General features: G+C 48.5%; 1 protein-coding gene across 1 annotated transcript in view; it reads right to left on the reverse strand.

The window, feature by feature from the left end:
* The window catches only part of OBSCN (obscurin, cytoskeletal calmodulin and titin-interacting RhoGEF), a 247,659-nt gene extending 235,338 nt beyond the window's left edge, over positions 1–12,321 (reverse strand). Inside the window, exon 1 of the mRNA XM_059729369.1 lies at positions 12,128–12,321. The gene's annotated coding sequence lies outside the window, so the exon portion shown is untranslated. The remainder of the gene's footprint in view (positions 1–12,127) is intronic.
* Between the last annotated feature and the right edge of the window lie 7,699 nt (positions 12,322–20,020).

The following is a 20,020-nucleotide window of genomic DNA, read 5'->3' on the forward strand; positions in this document are numbered from 1 at the left end:
AGGACTATCCCCAGCTAGAGCATCCTAGCCAAGGCTTTATCAAGCTGGGTCATAAAAACCTCCAAGGATGGAGATCCCACCACCTCTCTGGGTAGCCTGTTCCAGCACTTCAACACCCTCTTTGTGAGAAAGTTTTTCCTAATATCCAACCTCAACCTCCCTTGCTGCAAATTCAGCCCATTGCTCCTTGTCCTGCCATCGGCCCCCACTGAGCACAGCCCAGCTCCATCCTCTTTGCAGCCCCTTGCAGGGAGGTGAAGGCTGCAATTAAATCCCCCCTTGGTCTTCTCTTCTGCAGACTAAATCAGCCCAGGTCCCTCCACCTCTCCTCACATGTCCTGTCCCCCAGCCCTCCAATCATTTTCCTCCCTCCGCTGGACTCTCTCCAACATGTCCACATCCTTTCTGTAGTGGGGGGCCCAAAACTGGACACAGGACTCCAGATGTGGCCTCCTCATCAGTGTTGAATAGAGAGGGATAATCACTGCCTTCAATCTGTTGGCAATGCTCCTACCAGTGCAACCCAGGATGCCAGTAGCCTTCTTGGCAACAAGGGCACACTATTAACTCATATCCAATGTATTGTCCACTGTCACCCCCAGGTCCTTTTCTGCAGAGCTGCAGCTTAGCCAGCAGCTTCCCCCCAGCACCACCTTTGCCTGATGAGGGAGCAAGTGCTAGTGACAATAACGGGTCTTCTTGGGACAGTCTGGCTTATGGTGGACCGGTGCAAATGTGGCATCCACAATACTTCTCCTCCCCTCATCATCTCCACCTTTCCATCTCTACTTCTGCTTCATTTCTCTTCTCCTGATGCTTATCCCAATTTCTCCTTATCCTTTCCATGCCCCACCTCTATTTTCCCTTTGTTTCCTCCTCTTCCTCCTTATGATTCCTAGGGCACGTCCTCCAAAGGCAGCAGGTAGTTGAGGACATCATGAGGAAGAAGGTCCTGACCATAAGGGTAACTCATCACTAGCATAAATCTCCTACCGTCTCTGTTACTGGCAATTTTTAAGTGACGGTTAGACAAATATGTATCTGGGAGGCTTTAGACTGGGGTGATTTGCCTTGAGGAGGAAGATGGACCTCTTGAGGTCACTTCCAGCCCTATTTTCTGTTTTTATGCCCACGCACTAGCAATGAGGTTCCTCCCAATAGGAGGTAGTGCTCGGTTGGACAAGCTTGGAGCTTGTTGATGTTATCCTCGTCCATCCTCCTCTGGTATTTAAAGCAACCGTTTAACAACGAGCTAATTTCTCACTGGGGATAGCAAGTGGATGACGGCCACTTACGCCTCCTTTGATAAGGCAGAGAAGCTGCTTGGATATTTGCAATGGAAATGGCAAGACTGAATCCAAATGAGCGCCGGGATCTTTGGAAACTCATGATTTAATGCTCAAAAGAATGACCCATGGTGTGCGGCCAGCGTCCCTTGCACAGCCCTAAATACCTGCTGCTCACTAGCTCCCAGCTGTTCGGAGAGACCGGTCAACAAAGGGAAAACAAAATAAGCAGGTTGTGGACCTCGAAATCAGGGCAGGTCTGCTCCTGGTGTGTCCCGAGACGGTTAAAAGTCATTAGCAGCAGCATGAATCATTACTGTAACATTCACACACACGCTCTCCTCTGTCCTTGCGGGCCTGGGAGAGCCACGTCAAAGACATGGGGTCATGTGAAATCCTCATTCAGTCCCACACAACATCTATCTTGCAGGGAGCTGCCACATTTTTTGCTACCCCTGCACTTGGATGCCCGGACGTCCCTCTTTCGGTTGGGGGAAATGAGATCCCTTATGCCTACAAGGCAAAAATGCTGACTGCCTTCTTTTGCCTTATGTTAAGGCACTGCAAAAAGAGCAAGCCCGCCAGTTGCAACCCCCATTGGGAGACTTTTCGGAACGGCTTCAAGCATTCGATGGCAGCAGGTGCCATTTCACTGAGATGCTATCGCTTCTCCAAGGATGCCAAATAACCCTGTGCAGGACTCAGACCCACGGAGTTGGATGGGAGTTCTCTAATTAGTGATCATCTCCAGCCTTTTCAGGTCCACTATTTTTCACCTCCTGATGCCTACACAAAGCAGCGCGATGGCTGGGATGCTGGGAGGCTGTTAACAACTGCGAAAGGAAAGATTAATCGGTCACAGAGACAGAAATATCTCCCTTAATCCCTCAGAAGTTTGGCTTCCTTGTCTGCCATCAGTCCACCCACCAAATCACCCAATGAAAATTGTCCTTGGGACTCTCCTCGCCCATAGGAAGTCACTAGGACCAGGTCTAAAACGCTGCTTAGCCCCCCGAGAGAATGAGTCACTATTCGTGCAGCTGCTTTCTACCCTTCTTCCTAATTCATATTTTGATACAATATTTTGATGCTGGCTCCAAATCAGCTTTGAAGCAAGGGACTGAGTTAGGATTCCTGAGTCCAATTTTCAGCTCTGCCACTGACCTACTGTATGACCTTGGGCAAGTCACTTCACCTCTGCATTTCTGCTTTATTTGGTCTCTCTCTTTAGGTGCTATGATGTTTCTCACTATATGTGTGGACACTACCTAGCACATGCACACAACAAATAATGTTTAAATATACAGGATACTAACAAAAGAATCTTTTTCTATTTCCCCTGCTGGGGATCAAACACCTAAATCCAAAAACAAATGTTTGAAAAGAACTGGGAGATCACTGGTTCAAAAATGCAAGCTTTGCATTCATTAATTGTTAGTAGTGATCCAATAAATTTGCTGCCAGGTTACTGAAGATCAAAAACAATGAACATGACCTTCCTTTTATACACGAGCTCTCCCTTCCCTCTGCTCTGACAGCGTGGCTGTGTTACCATTGGAATTAATCAGAGACTTTCCATTTGACTGAAAATATTTTTGGACAAAATGGAAAGATTTGTGTGTGGGGGAGGAATCCTCTTTTTATAAAAAAAAAAAATGTTTTCTCTTGAAAAGCCCAAACCAGTCATTGGCAGACAAGGTTCCTTGTCTGCCTATGTCCTTAGACCAACACGGCTACAACCTACACCCCTGCAAACCATTCATTTCAGGTTTTGTTAACCAAAGCCTGAAGGCATTTCGGTTTAAACAAAAATTATGCCATTTTTTATTGACAAACGCAAGAGGACGTGTCAGGCTTTCTTCTCCAACATATCTTCCTCTCAACAACAACAACAACAAATTAAAGGAAACTGCTACAAAAATGAAAGAAGTTGAACATTTTCCCTAGGAAAAGTCATCATTCATAACCAACTCTGGTTACCTTAGGGTGGTGTTACAGGTTACCTTTAACCCATCACAAAGGCACTTAAAACAGGAGCATTCACCTCTTAAAGGGCACGATCCCATGTGAAAGGGACCTTCTAAAACTTTTAAAGATAAGGTTATCTTTGACCTGTATTGCCCTGGTCCTTCTAGGGTATTGTTAGGCAGCACCGGGGAGATAAAATACTTCATTCCCAGTCCTCCAGCATCCCAGGATGCACAGCTCCCAGCCCCATTACCCATTTCCATCCTCCAAACCTCTACTCCTCCCCCCGTCCTCTGCTCTGAGCAGCTCAAGTGCAGTGAGACCATGAAGCCAGGGAGACCGTGGTAGCATCCCCAGCAGCTCCACTCTCAGTGCAGAGCACTGCATTCAGTGACCTGATCCAGTGATTCTCAACCGGGGCTGCCTCGAGACCCTTTCAAGGGTACCACACAACGCTAACCCTGTTAGGTTTAGAAACAAGATCCACAAGACAAACCCAGAGATTTCACATACGACCCCATTGCGTTAAGAGCATGCTGATCTGTTGGGATCTGAGTTCTTTGCAACAGAAGAATTGCTCTATTATTTTTCTATAGTATTAAAAGGAGTGAAAACTAAGAGCTGGCATTGGCCAAGGGGTGTCTCGAGTCTATCAAGGGGTGCTTAAGTCTATTGAAGGGGGCCTCAAGTAGCACCATGTCTAGGGTATTTAAGTGCATCCAGTTCATTGGAGCTAGAGGTGTTGGGGGAGACAAAGACCTGCTGGAAAGGCATGGCCGGGTACTGTCAAAGGCAGACAGAAAGCACCTGTAAAAGCCATGCTTAGCTCTTATGTGGCATTTGTCACCCAGGTATTTCAAAAGCACTTTGCAAAGGAGGCTCAAAATCATCTCTCACGCTGAGAAACAAGCAACACCGCACAGCAGCTAGCAGCAGACCTGGGGCCAGAAGTCAGCTCTGATGAGCTAGATAACACTATGTCTTGCCCTCTCGGGCCCGCTCACCACCTGAACAATATCAAGGACGCGATGATGGCATGGATAGGAGACCTCTTTCATTCCCTCCAAGATGCAGCTGAGGCACCTGGGTGGAGGGTTGCTCTGTTTCTGCCTATGCTATGTTGCCTGCGTGGATAAATTTAGGATGTCATTCTCTAGGGCCCCTTTAACCAGCACTGAAATAACCAGGGAAAAAGCATTCTCCTCTCTGAGACTCCCTGCTCCTTTCACCCTCCTCTTCTCCACCTCCAAGCTTTATGCTGCCACCCCGCTCCTACCCTGGCCTTGCTCCTGTCCATGCCTCTGCTTGCCAGCCCTCCAGTGGCAAGTCATCGTTATGCAGGTCTGAAACAGCATCCAGCCTGAACTGCTCAGACTTTGTGACACCAAGATTTAAACTGTTTTAAAGGTAACCTGTAACAGCACCCTAGTTTCTCCTGGATGGGTACGATTATCTACCCCCCTAATGGCTGCTGGGTGAAGAGAATATAAACCCTGATATTATTAGGAGTCTAATTTTTCCCTCCTCCTTTCTGCCCAGCCTTTCACAGCACCTGACAAAGTGAACTTGGATTCATAACCACTTGTGCTGTCTCCATATAGTTTATTTAGTCAGTCTATCAAGGTGCATGTCTATCCTGCCTTCGGACTGACTTCAGCTAACTCCCTCTCACTATTAGGATGGATATATCATAGGTTTTGTACTCACTTCAGGAGCCTGCTTATATTTCCATGCTGAAATTAGGAGAAATGTATCAGGGGAAAGTGAATGGCTCATCTAAAGTCAATATATTGGACTCTCTCTTCCCCTGGTGTCCACCTAGCCCATAGCTTTGTGCATGCCTGGATCTGTGCATCCCTATGGCTCTTGATCAAGTCAGCCTTGCTCCACCTTCTCCCTGCCATGCTTAATCTTTGAAGTGTATTTCAAGATGATTAGTCTTTAAGATATTTTTATAGTAATATCTTTACAAATACATTTATCATATGCACTTGTATAAATACATGCAGAAGAAGTATATTGGAGGCTACAAGATGCATACCACCCACCTTAGACTGAAGTCCATGGACCGTGGGTAGCAGAACAGAGACTATCTTTTTTTACTGTGTGTGTACACAGCACCTAGCACTAGGAGCCTAGCCCAGGCCTAGGGCACCTGGATCAAAGGTCTTTCTGAGCCTACCTGCCCACTGAGTTACTGTGTCTAAAGGCAGGCGTGTTTTTGTAGCCAGCAGCACACAAGGGAGTGTTGGGCTGGCATCACATCTAGCTGCCGTGGAGTCCCCAGTCTGAAAGACCAGGTACCCACTGACAGCTCAGTCAACTGGGGATAGCTTTTGACACAAGTAAAATGCTCAAACACTAGGCTGCAGAGCATCAAAAAGTGCCTTGACAACTCTACTATCCCTTAGGGTTCCCCTAGATGTTACTTCAGCAACAAATACTCAGAATTAATGTCCTGTTCATCACCACTGAATTACCTGACCTACAGGCTGCAAGTACTGGACTCTACCGTGGGGAACCATCATTATAAGCAGTGACGTTGGTCCATCAAAGGTCTTTTCGTCCACCCCAGCCCCACTGCTAATAGACGGTTGCTCTTGACAGCGTGATCTGGCACGCCATCCTAGGTAACTCCCAGCTCCCAATGCACAGAATCGAAAAAAGATGCTTCACTGTTTAGTCAGATCTGGATCTTTGAAGAGCATGGAGAAATCACAGCCAGTTGGAGACAGGATGTGCATGGCCTGAAAAGAGACAGTGGCTTCATTGCCACTAGGCATGAGGGCCCCTTTTAGCATCCTCCCAAAAGCACCTCAGCCACCCTTGGCTGCTGCGACATCCCTGCTACTCAGCACCTGCCTGCCTGGATGCAGGCTGCATTGTCGCCAGCGTCCCGGACGCTGGAAACGCTCCAAGGCCTGCCGTACCACCGCTGGTCCTGCTCACCTCACAAGTACCTGGTGCTTTAAAGGCTTGTGCCATTCAACATTTCTTTCCCCACCCCGAGTTGGGTTGGGCTGTCGTTGCACAGGATACAGAAGAACAAAGCGACTCTGTGAATGAACACTTGATCTTCAATATTGCTGCAGGGTACGTGGATTCTGCACCCCCATCTGCCCACAGAGATGTCCTTCCTGGGCTACAGTCTTCCAGGCAAGCTCAAACCCCAATTCTTCCAGATGGATTTGGCCCCTGCCCCGTATCTCAACACGACGCTCATGTTCACATTTCAGTCCTTGAGCTTCTTCCCAATGAAGAAACCCCTTCCAGCCCAGCTGGGAGCAATCAGCTGAGTATCACACCCTTCCACCTGCTCTGTGCTGAATTCCTTGCTCAGTACATGCCCCACTGCTACGGCAAGGCCAAGGTCCCAGGCTGCTGCTCTAATCCACCCATGCCTTGACCTTCACCAGCTTCCAGGATGCCCGAACATACTGAGTCCTTCCTGTTTCTGTCACTTGGCACGACTTCAAAATAAAACCCAGGGGCTAACTGAGCCCCAGGGTTAGACCAGTTGCTATCACAACTGTCAGTGTGACAGGAAAGGAAGACTGAGCGCTATACAGGACTCTAACATTTGAGTTTAATTTTCTTCCCTGCCACAGACTTCCTGTGTGACCCTGGGCAAATCCCTTAGACTCTCTAAACCACTATTTTACCATCTTCAAAATGGGGAAAACAGCACCCCAGCGAGGGGTGGTAAGGACAAAAGCCATTTAGAGGTGGGAAGTGCTTGCTGAAATGATTAGGACTAGATCTCTCTCTCTCTGACAGGTAAATGAAGACAGATGACTGCTGAACAGCGGGATTTGGGTTCTTTTCCATCACAGAGAAAATGAATACTTTAGATCCTTTCTAAAGTAAACTGAAGTCAAACATGGTATAAATAAAACACCTCATGGGCAAAGATAAACGTTTCAGGATACCCTGAGTATGTAACACTGCTTCAAACCTCAGTGAAGCCCCTGGGAAAACTCCCATTGATTTCAGTGGGCCTTTTGCAGAAGACCCTAATCAACCCCCACCTTCAGTCATGCTGGGTGCGTCTACACGTGTGCATCTACTGCACGGAAACCGAAATTACTGCGCAGTACGGCTGCGTGTCTACACGTGAGTGCACAGTCAATATGGTGAGTCATGCCAATTTGAGCATAAATTTGATACCTGCATCATGCACGTGTAGACAATTTACTGGACAGTAATGCACGTGTAGACAATTTACTGCACAGTAAACCTGTGTATGTGAACGGACTTTGGACTAATTTTAGTCCCAAGTCAGTCCAGACACAGTGTTAATGCACTTTAATGCCTGCATGTGCAGACACCAGCTCATTCCTGCTTACTGTGCAGTAAATTTAAGCAGGTGTAAATGCACATGTAGATATGCCCACTAAGGAGATTCTGCCCAGGCATTTGTGATTGTGCAGGACAGGCAGGGAGAGGCCTGGCTTGTAACACTGTACCTAAAAGGCCCTGAATAGGTTCACTGGTTATTTTTTAATTGATTGTATCTACAGGCTTGCATTCTCCAGATGCTCTCATCCATCAGGTTAGACATTGCACTGCTTATTAAATACCAGCAAAGCCATGTGAGTCATCTCCGTGGGTGATCAATCAAAGTCCTGCTAGTGTACAAAGAAATCCATTGCTTTCGCAGCAAAGACTCAGCAGCCCGCTGGTTAAGCAGCTTCTTTTCTCATGACCATGTTCACCGCCCCCCGTGCATTGACCTGTCCTGAGCTGCCAGGCAGTTTCTGTATTGATTTTGGAGCTTCTCAGCCTCTCGAAGGCTCAGCTCAAATGTCATGTCTCCCCCAAGGCTCTGATGGCTGCTAGACCAAAAAATCATAGAAAGCACAGAGAAATCAGAGAAAAGTAGGGCTGGCTGAACATGAGATCTTCTTTTCATGTGCAAGCTATATAATACCAATACTCTGTTCCTTATCTTTCCTCAGACAGCATGCGAGTGTGAATGGAGAGAGAGAGAGAGAGAGAGAAGGACGCACACACACCTTTGGAGCTAATCAGACATTTTCCGTTTGACTAAAAATAACTTTTGGATCAAGTGGAAAGATTTGTGGTGGGAAAAACTCCTGTGTTGTTTAAACCTTTTCCCCTAGTATATTTTAGTTGTTGGCCACCAAAAAGGGGCAGGAAGAGGAAGTGGCAATGGCAGCAGCTGTTACAAGAAGGCTGAAAAACTGCAACTCCTGGTGCCAGGCAATAACTAGGGAGAAGTCCATGGGTCTAAAATTAAGCTGGCTCTTAAGAGATTGATTCCCAGAGGTGCCACAACTGCAGCAAGCTTTGCAGCCACGTGCACCCAGCCTGACTGCCGGCCACTTGTGCTCCTCCCTGTGTGCTCCATGAAAGTGGCTGCGCCCACGGATAGGGCCTAAGGACTTGGCTCAGCTCTCCCCTGCCCTTTAAAAATCCATAAGTGAGAGCTTTCTTTGCATATGGACAACAGTGATGGTTTAACCACATTTACCAGTCTCTGTCACAAGAATGACACTTGACTAGGGTCAAAAACCAAAAGTCAGGCCCTTAAAAATGATGATTGCACTTGAAGTCATAAGAGTTTAATACCATCCCCCCCCCCCCCCCCACACACACACACTTTGCTTTCTACTTTTTGAGCCTTCCAGGCTTTCTTCCAGAAGCACAACAGATCACAGACCCTTTTTTTTTCTCTTTCCAGAAAAAAGCCAAGAATCTCATGCACCTCTTGACTCCAGGGATGGAGAGATTCAGGAGAAATAACAAACCCAGCCAAAATTAGAAAAGTCTCCAAAAAAAAATTAGAAAAAAATTCAAGAGAGTTGCTAATCCCAGCATCGTGATGCCGCTGGATGCGTTGTTCTTGGCTTTGTTAACCATCTTAGGATCAGAGGAGGAAGTTGCGTGAATAATGAGGAAGTATTGACTTCCTTTGAAATCTCCCAAAGCACCGTCTCTGGCAATCTGTAGCACTCTCGCGGCCCCCTTTCTTTTCACAACCACCCAGGAAACGGGCTGGCTTGCCAAAAACAAACCTAGAGCTCCCAGGGCCAGCACTAGTATTGCACACCAGCTGCAAACTTCATCACAGGGGCTGCATAACCAGTAGGCATGAACAAACCATGGCACCAGCTGGTACGCTGTAAGGGTGACGTTCATGTCAGCGCACCGTTAAGCAATTAACCTTGTGACCTGGAGCTAATATAACCCTCAAAAGCCTTCCAGTTGGCAGAATTTGACAGTTTAATAGCAGAATCAATATTGACAGGCCAGCTTCTGATTTCAGTTATGCTCATTTATATTCACGGTAACTCTGTGGAAGTCAAGGCGGGTTAGAGAGTTCCCTATGGGACAATGGACATTACCCCTCAAAGGTAAGTTAAGGTGCCGATGAATTATCCTTCTGTTAAATGTGGGGATTCGGCGTACGTGCATCTCTATGACTTCTCTCCGACCCTAGGGATGCATTGAGGCAGATTACAAGCTCCCTTTGGGTGGAGGACATCTCTGCCATCTGCCTCCATACTGAGCTAATACCCACAGGAGGTGACAGGAGACAAATGGTGTGCCGCCTGGCACAATGCTGGGCCACGAAGGGTTTGAAAATTGCGGTGGGGGGGTCATCCTTTCAGACGGAGCCATGCTGAACACAGAGAAAATTGCCACCCAGGGCTAGCCCATCTTTCCCAGGCTGAACACCAATGAGATTGTAACACCTGATCAAGTAGGCAGATGCAAGAATCACCGAACAAAAAGGGCTGGGAAAAGGGCGTTAGAGAGAGAAAGACTTCATGCTTCAGAGGAGAAGCCATGTGCAAGAAATAGGAGGAACGCTGGAAGATGCTGGTCCAAACCTGAACACCACTAAGGGATGAAGAAACTGAGGCAGGGAAATACATACAGGTGACTTTGATGGCTTGCCTAATTCTTTCCTAGTCAGAGTAAAGAGAGGTTGGGTTTGGGGACCCTTACTGAGTCCATGCATCTGCCTGCTTCCCCTATCCCATATCCTCTGAGTGGGAGGACTGCACATCCATGCCAGTCTATCAGATGGGAGCTCAGAGAAAGAGCGTGCTCTGGCCTGACGGGCTCAGCACCAGCACTGGCAGCCACATTTGTCCCAAAAAAAGGTCCCACGTGCATTCAGGAAGCCCCTCGGCTCAAAACAGGAGCAGGACCCAGTTTAGGATCCAGTCCTGCAAGCTGCCCACACCCTCTCCCATGGGCTTCAGAGGGGATCATGATAGACAGATGCTGCAGGGGTGCCTGTCTTTCACACAGGCCGTCTATTCACTGCCAGCAGCTGGCTAGACCTGACACCCAGGGGTCAAGGTGGGAGCGATTCCTATAACTGAATCATGTGTCCTATCATAAGCTACCACGCATGTTAGTGTAGCAATGCCTAAATAACACGCCATCATGCAAGGAAGCTCTTGGAGTCTGGGAGCCTTTATCCCTCCCCTCCCATACCCAGGTAGACGGGGCAGCATTGAAGCGAGAGGTGAGGGGAACGGTGCTGGAGCTAGCCAGAGGTCGCCCTGAGCAGTGTGTGGGACTCACACTCAGAGCTGCCGCTTCTCCCAATTTAATCACAAGCCTTGCACTATTATCAGGGGTTTCCCTCCCTGCTCCAGCTTCTGGGGAGGCAAATGATGATAGGAGAAGCTCGGCTTCAATAGCTTCTTTTCTTTAAGCACACCTCGAGCCGTTTTATTTGCAGAGGACAGATGGAGAGAACGAACCCAGTGCACCTCAGGTGCTCGAAAATTAGGAGGCCAAGAAGAAGAATCCCTTATTTATCATGACTTTATCCCAAACTCATTATTGGACACAACTGGCCATGCACCTTGCTGGGATTATTTGACCCCCACAGTCTTTCCTGCCCAGAGCGGGGAGGCTGCACCCGACGATCTCACGAGGTCCCTTCCAGCCCTAAACGCCTGTAAATCTGTGAATTTTTATAGTGTGCTTTTTGGGTGCTTGAGACAGCCAAAATGATCATCTTGCCTATAGCATTATATGTAATATAGAGCTATATAATGTAAACTATGCACCTACACAGCACTCTCTCTCCCATGCACGCACATGCACTTGTACAAGATAGCCCGAGACCCAACCCCACACCTCAAGTTCACAGCTCAGACCGGTTCGAAAGCCAGAACAAGAAAACGGGCTCAACAAGAAAACAGCCAAACCCCACTGATATCATTATTGTGACAAAGAGCAGATCCCGCCAACGGGAAAACTTCCCCTGTGACAATCGCCCATGCAGCTTCCATATAAAATGCCTGTATTTTCAAAGGCGGACGTCATGGGCATCGCAGCCGCTCCACCCTGCTGAGCCCTAGCTCCTAAAATAGCCTCAGCTGTCGGGCTCCATCTCTCCTCAGAGCCATTTGCAGAAACGCGAGCCGAGGGTGGGGGGTTGCAGCTTGAATTGGCACCGGCAGGGAACAGAAAGAAGCCCAAGGGTAGGGAAAAGAAATTACCAAAGAGCAAAGCAAGGCTGAGTTTATAAAATAAGGTGAAATGCAAGACAAAAAACAAAACCAGTCCTTTCCAGCACTCCGGCCACAGGCCCATCCTCCTTCCAGGCTGACAGCTAATGGTACCAGTGGTCCCTTGGACCCCAATCATGTCCACGTTCTCCTCTGCAGGATCTTCCATCAAACTAATCAAGTGAATCCAAGCAAACACTGCTCACCCCAGGGAAAGTTTCTCCCTCAACTTTCAGCCCCACACCGCTCGCCTCCAATGCAAAACCGCAGACCCTGCAATGACCCCTCACTTGCCTCCCTTGACCATGAGTGCAGCCCCTTGCTCCCCCAAACCTGGCTGCTCCCCTGCTGCCCACCTCCCTGGACCCTTACCTGGTGTCTTGTCAGAGTCGGAGGAGGCAAGCGGCTCTCATCGGGGTGTGGGAAAGCAGATACCTACTGAGGTGACACGAGGGGAAAGGGGGAAAAGGGGAGAAGGGGACATGGGGGGACCTTGGGGGGCTGGTTTCCTCCCCCTTTCCCCTCCAATAAATAAAACAGAAACCCCAGCGATGGTGGGGCTGTGCAGCGGGAGGTCCCCTAGTCCCCCTGCAGCAGCTGCACTGCTTGGGGCTCGGGCTGGAACACCCCCCTCCCCACCCCTCCTCTCGGATGCCCTCCTCCACTCAAATTGCTGACGTGCTTTGCTCTCCCCTCTGCCTCCCAGCTCCAAAATAGCCCAGGGAGTCATTTACTGGCGAGATTAAATTTCATCTGGTGGAGAGGCGAAAGGGCATAAAATTTTAGGGGACTCTCCAGGACAACCCCATGGGGTAGGGAGCAAAATCATCGGAGTGGGGAAGGGGGTGCAGCATGCTTGCACGCCTGCGTGAGATGGGGAACAGGCTATAGTGATGGGAAGGGGTCGGGACAGCTTGAAAACATGTATAGAGGAGCCAAGAGATAAGTGATTAACGGGGACAAGAGAACAGGCAGTTGGCAAAGTCTATCAGAGGTGCACACATCTCCTTAGGAGAAACCAGAGAGAGAGACTCTCTACCACTTCAGATCCACGACAGATTTACAGACTAAACGGTCCACTCGATATCCAGCTTTTCAAGGCAAAAGCATTGTGGAAAAGGAGCAAATGAGCAATATCGACTGCCCCAGTCACCATTTTTCACCGAAAATTGCAGTGTGATTCTGTTTTAAAAAGAGACTGCCAGTTTGGTTGCAGAGGTGGCTGGCCTAGCCGCTTCGTCTCAGGGGCTTCAGATCGTATCGACTCTGCGCACACATAAAATCATTCATTTTCCAAACTACCGCTTCCTCGTGCGCAGCCCGCAATCCAAGCATGCATCCCAGCGCATGCAGGAGTGGTGGCGAAAGCCCTGCAACAGGCATGTAGTGATTAATCCAGCTGATGATGCAGGAGCCAGAATAGGTTCGAGCTCATTCACCCACAGCTCCGTTTGCTCGGCTGGACTCCTTGGAGCGAACAGCAATAAATGCTTATTTTTAGCATGAAGGAAAGTAGATAACCCACTGAATACACGCTGAGAGCAGTGTGGGAAAGTAAGATATTCCGACTCAACCATAAGCATTTCTTGGAGCCAAATGGCATGTTTAAACAGTACCCAAGAATTAGACCTTTTGGGTTCTCACCTAGTCTGAGATCTGTGAAACTAGAAACAACTGCTCCGAGTTATAGTTAAACTAAGCGACCGGCGCGAAATGATTACCTTTATGGCAGGAGTGCTTGGGTGGTTCTGTTCAACAAATTCATTTTCTTGGCCTGAAAGTAGGGTCTGGTCTTCAAAAAGCAGCAGATTTCCAGGTTATAAACATATTTCTTTTTTGGTGGAGCTGTTGCAAACAGTAGGGTAGTTTGCTGTCTGCCTTAAGTTCACCAACTAGAGTCAAATTGTTTTTTAGGAACTGGACACTGGTGTCTGAGGTGAGGTTTCCAGAAGAGAGGATGCTGTTTGTGACCACCTTTGTTCCAAGACTGGGAGAGCATGAAGTGTGCCATCGACTAGCTATAAACGCATCATTTCCCAAGACACCGACCAGCGTCCCACGCTATAAAATATGCCAATGAAAAGGGGCAAAATTGACATTGTAACTGAGTGATTCGTATTTTCCCCACAGTGGGGTCTAGTAGACACCAAGACAGGATAAAATTTGTGCTTTAAGAGGATGCTGTTCAGGAGGAAAGCTAATTTCCATCTGCCTTAGGAGATAGCCTCACCCTAATAAAGTCAACAGAAGATCCCAGATCTTTTGGGACTTTAGATGGTGGATGAATAGTAAAGGGACTGTCTGCTGTATATAATCAATCCTTCTCTCTACACAGTTGGGAGAATGGAAGAAATATTCACAAGCAGTTTTGTAGGATTTGAACCACACCTACCCCATTTATCATGTGCTTTTCATAAACTTTTGCACAAGGAAAGCTCTGGTTTGAAAACTGAGATGTGTTGAATCCCCAAACAAAAGGGATTAAAACCAAACCCTTTATGAATGAAACCCGCAAGGAGTTTATAAAAAACCAGGTCATTCAAAAAAGACCAGGAGGCCAAAGTGACCAACCCCATTGATGGCAAAGGGAATTGCAAACACTGGATTAAACACACTCCCACCCAGATTTTCAAATGGAAAACAAATTAAGAGAAACGGCCATTTCATCATTGGACATTCATAGATTCATAGATGTTAGGGTCGGAAGGGACCACAATAGATCATCGAGTCCGACCCCCTGCATAAGCAGGAAAGAGTGCTGGGTCTAGATGACCCCAGCTAGATACTCGTCTAACCTCCTCTTGAAGACCCCCAGGGTAGGGGAGAGCACCACCTCCCTTGGGAGCCCGTTCCAGACCTTGGCCACTCGAACTGTGAAGAAGTTCCTCCTAATGTCCAGTCTAAATCTGCTCTCTGCTAGCTTGTGGCCATTGTTTCTTGTAACCCCCGGGGGCGCCTTGGTGAATAAATCCTCACCAATTCCCTTCTGTGCCCCCGTGATGAACTTATAGGCAGCCACAAGGTCGCCTCTCAACCTTCTCTTGCGGAGGCTGAAAAGGTCCAGTTTCTCTAGTCTCTCCTCGTAGGGCTTGGTCTGCAGGCCCTTGACCATACGAGTGGCCCTTCTCTGGACCCTCTCCAGGTTATCCGCATCCTTCTTGAAGTGTGGCGCCCAGAATTGCACGCAGTACTCCAACTGCGGTCTGACCAGCGCCCGATAGAGGGGAAGTATCACCTCCCTGGACCTATTCGTCATGCATCTGCTGATGCACGATAAAGTGCCATTGGCTTTTCTGATGGCTTCGTCACACTGCCGGCTCATGTTCATCTTGGAGTCCACTAGGACTCCAAGATCCCTTTCCACCTCCGTGCCACCCAGCAGGTCATTCCCTAGGCTGTAGGTGTGCTGGACATTTTTCCTCCCTAGGTGCAGCACTTTGCATTTCTCCTTGTTGAACTGCATCCTGTTGTTTTCTGCCCACTTGTCCAACCTATCCAGGTCTGCCTGCAGCTGTTCCCTGCCCTCCGGCGTGTCCACTTCTCCCCATAGCTTTGTGTCATCTGCAAACTTGGACAGAGTACATTTGACTCCCTCGTCCAAGTCACTGATGAAGACATTAAAGAGTATCGGTCCAAGGACCGAACCCTGCGGGACCCCACTGCCCACACCCTTCCAGGTCGAGACTGACCCATCCACCACGACTCTCTGGGTGCGACCCTCCAGCCAATTCGCCACCCACCGGACTGTGTAGTCATCCACATCACAGCCTCTTAACTTGTTCACCAGTATGGGGTGGGATACCGTATCGAAGGCCTTCCTGAAGTCTAAGTATACAACATCCACCCCTCCTCCTGTGTCCAGGCGTTTCGTAACCTGGTCATAGAAAGAGACTAGGTTGGTCAGGCACGATCTGCCCGCCACAAACCCATGCTGGTTTCCCCTCAGCATAATTTGTCCTGCCGGGCTCTCACAAATGTGAGCCTTGATAATTTTTTCAAATACTTTGCCAAGGATGGAGGTGAGACTGACCGGCCTATAGTTGCCCAGGTCCTCCTTCCTCCCCTTTTTGAAAATGGGGACCACGTTAGCCCTTTTCCAGTCCTCCGGGACTTGACCCGTGCACCACGAGCATTCGAATATTCCCGCCAGTGGCTCTGCAATGATGTCGGCCAGTGCCTTCAGCACCCTCGGATGGAGCTCATCCAGGCCTGCCGACTTAAACGCATCCAGTTCTTCCAAGTGACTCTGCACCACCTCAGGGTCTACGCATGGCAGTCTGGCGCCTTGCTGCTGCCTCTCTACAACCCCAGTGAGAGACTTGTCGTGCCCCTCACTTAGGAACACTGAGGCAAAGAACTCATTGAGGAGTTCAGCCTTGTCCCCCCTGTCTGTCACCAATTGCTTCTGCCCATTTAGCAGTGGTCCTATTCCTCCCTGGGCCTTCCTTTTACTCCCAATATATCTAAAAAACAATTTCTTGTTGTCCTTTACTTGGGTTGCCATCCTCAGCTCCATGGTAGCTTTGGCCCGCCTAACTGCCTCCCTACAAGCACGAGCAGAGGAGGTATATTCATCTTTAGTGATCTCACCCTGTTTCCACTTTTTATGTGCTCCCCTTTTGGCCCTTAGGCTGCCCTGGATTTCTCTGGTCAGCCAGGGAAGCCTCCTGGCCCCTTTCCCTCTTTTGCCTCGCTCGGGGATCGTCTTGCTTTGTGCCCAAAGTTTCGTTTCCTTTAGGCACAGCCATCCTTCTTGGGCACCCATCCCATCAAAACTCCTACTCTGCAGTGCGTCCTTGACTAATCGCCTGAGTGCAATGAGATCAGCTTTCCTAAAGTCTAGCACTTTTACCCTACTAGTTACCTTACCCACTCGCCGTCTTATGTTGAATTCTATTATAAGGTGATCACTGTCTCCCAGATAGCTACCGATCTGGAGGTCCCCTATCATGTCATCTCCCGTTGCCAATACCAGATCCAGTATGGCATTCCCCCCAGTGGGACCATACACCTCCTGTATCAGGTGGAGGTCCTGTACACAGGTTAGAAACCTGCGTGAGCGATGGGACCTTGCTGTCTGCGTCTCCCAGCAGATGTCCGGGTAGTTTAGGTCCCCCATGACTACCGCCTCTTTAGCTTTTATGGTCTCCGAGAGTTGCCTCAGGAGCCCCGCAGCTATTTCTTCCCCTTGGTGTAGGGGTCTGTAACAGACCCCTACCACCAAATCCCTTTCTCCTTGCCCCCCATGTAGCCTAACCCACAATCCTTCTACTTCCTCAGCCTCGGATTCTGTCTTGATGAGGGTTGATGTATATTGCTCACTGACATAGAGTGCAACCCCCCCCCCCCTTTCTTCCCCGACCTGTCCTTTCTATACAATCTATAGCCCTCAATATGTACCGCCCAGTCATGGGATGAATCCCACCAGGTCTCTGTTAGCCCCACTAAGTCATAGGTGTTTAGTGCAAGCAGGAGCGCTAGTTCATCCTGCTTGTTCCCCATGCTCCTAGCATTAGTATATAGGCACTTGAGCCCTGCGACTGGCGCCTTTGCTGCCCCCCCGCTCCCAGTCCCATGGGGCCCATTGTTTCTTACCTTCTTGTTCCTTACCTGTTCTGTTGTGCTGGCCTCCCCATGGCTTTCAGGTTCCCAGTGTTCTCCTTCTTCAGGCTGGGCTGTCCTTGTGGGTGCCACATGGTTTGGTGGTCCACAGCTTCCCCTGCCCTCGTACTCCCCTCCCCCCGATGAGCCTAGTTTAAAGCCCGCCGGAGGAGATCCGCCAACCTAGAAGAAAACACACGCTTACCTTTGGGGGACAGGTGAAGCCCATCCCAGCTGAGCATGTCCCTCGTCGTGATGTGCGGGTCATGGTCCAGGAAGCCGAAGCCTGCCTCGAGACACCACTGCCGAAGCCGCCAGTTGGTCTCTCTGATGCAGTTCTCCTGCCGTCTTCCTCGTCCGGTCACTGGTAGGATGGAAGAGAAAACCACCTGGGCACCGAACTCCTTCAGCACGCCGCCCAGAGCACTGTAGTCCACCATCTAGTGATCGGGGGTTCTCCTGGCCGCATCATTAGTACCCACATGCACATTACTACCCATGGTAGCTTTGGCCCGCCTAACTGCCTCCCTACATTCATGAAAGTCTTCAAAGATTTTGTTGTTAATGAGTTACTCAGCTTGTCAGTCCTCCTGTTGGGAAGTAGCTGTAACAAGATTTGTATGCTTCATAAGACCTTTGCCTTGGCCAGTCTTTAGAGGCAGTATGGAACAGAAATTGCATGGATGGTCTTGGTCAACCATCTCCTCTTGGCTTTGGACAAGCTCTTTGTGTTGATGACTGTTGGCTGCATTGAAGAAAGCCATCTTTGACAAGGCCATGATCTGGAGGAGGAAGAGTTGGAAGTGGTGGTTCTGGAGTGGCTTTGTACTATTTTATATAGGACCACCTGAGTGATGACTTCAGGCAGTTGCCTATTAGCCAGAAGGATCTCCATAGGGTCTGGCTCTACACCGCGTTCAATGCATCTAGGTCCGAGTCTCAACTGCTGCAAATCAGCACTGCTCCACTCAATGCACGATCACACCAGTTGAGAACTTCGCCCAATACGAGGTATTAAAAATGTACTGTCCAGCTCTGGTGATCATGGAGACATGCATTACATATTGTACTTGTGACAATCGGCATATCTATTGCTCCTTCATCTGATCTTGGAGCACTCTTTCAGGCTTTCGTGCATTCATTCCCAACATACCTGATGTACAAATTATATTTTCACGTTAGAAAGATGTTGCAAGGATGACTCTCTTTCACAAAGGTGGTCTATTACTAACGGTTTTGAAAATCTGGATAGCTGAAGCAGTTCAAAAACTGGCTAGCTCTGTAACTTAAAATCATTGTTTGACAGTCTGACCCATTTCTGCTGTGATGGTTTCAATTATCCTCCAAGTGCCTTGCTCACTCAGACTCCCTGCCTTCTTTCTCACCTGAGATGTGGTCCTTTTATACTCATTAGGCTTAAAATGGAGAAGACGGAAAAGCGGCAGGGTTCACACAACATTCCCGAACACAAAGTGCAATTATATTTTCAGTCTGGAAAAGCCAAATGATGGGATCAGGATCTATTCATCACTCCACTGGGAGGAGATTGTCACAGATCTTTTTTTCCTTTTCCTCACAACAGAGGACAGAAAGTAAAGGAGAACGTGCTACCTGACTGCGAAGGCAAATGGGACGCAGCCAGACCAGATGTTGTAACCCACCTGGCATTTGATCTGGACACTGCAGTGACGCAGGGCCACCTCAGTAAAGGGTGTAGGGCCATTTTATGACCTTAAAAGAGATCAGGACCTCAGTTTTTACATCTTATTCATAAGAAAGCTCAGCACAATGCCTCTTGGCACAGGGACTCGGACAAGAGTCCTTCTTGCTGCATGCAGCTGTATGCAGCAGTTGCAGAAGACAGGTCACTGAGGGCTTCCACCTGAACCCACCTCGTAGGAGAAAGCCCGCATTGTTTTAAAGAGCCATAAGGTCCAACGTTGCATTCAGAAGTCTAGGACTTCAGAAATGACCTTGCTATCATGGTATTTTCTTGAACGCTTCATAGCTATTATTGGACAGCAGGCTGTGCAACAGATTGGGACCTGACCGACTCCAGCAAATAGGTATCAATTTGACACCTCCGTAGCAGTGTTACTCCCTATCGGTTCTGCTCGGAGAACAACTGCACCTCTCCCCCAGACGGTTAGCAGTCAACGGTGTTTAATTCATGCCCTCTGTAAAGCGAATGGTATATGCCACGCTAATCTCCAGGGCCTTTTTTTTTCTTTTTTGAGTGACAGAGGCAAAAGCTGTACTGATCTTTTATTATAAACGGTGTGTAACCTTATCAGATGTTTAGCCATGGCATTATGCAGACGGCCATATTAAAAGGGAAAAAGGACATTGTATTTGATAGTTTTCATTGTCCATAGGTAGCTCTGATTTATGCAAAAGCAGACACCTACGGAGGAGAAAAGCTGTGCAAAACCTCTGAAAGTTAGACAAAACTTCCCAAAGCGATTCAAAACTTGCCTACATTTTGGCTTTCATCATAAAATCTCAACCCACGGTTTGTCCAAAGTTTGCAAAAGACTCTGTCCAGGGCTCCAGTATCTCCCGAGATTTTTGAAGTCGCCTTAAAATCAATCTGTTGTCTCATGTCTAAACCAGGTCAATTTGCAGTTTCTCATACATTTGATAGGAAAGGAGATAAAACCCAAT

Source organism: Alligator mississippiensis, chromosome 5 (assembly GCF_030867095.1).
Source record: "Alligator mississippiensis isolate rAllMis1 chromosome 5, rAllMis1, whole genome shotgun sequence".
NCBI lineage: Eukaryota > Metazoa > Chordata > Crocodylia > Alligatoridae > Alligator > Alligator mississippiensis.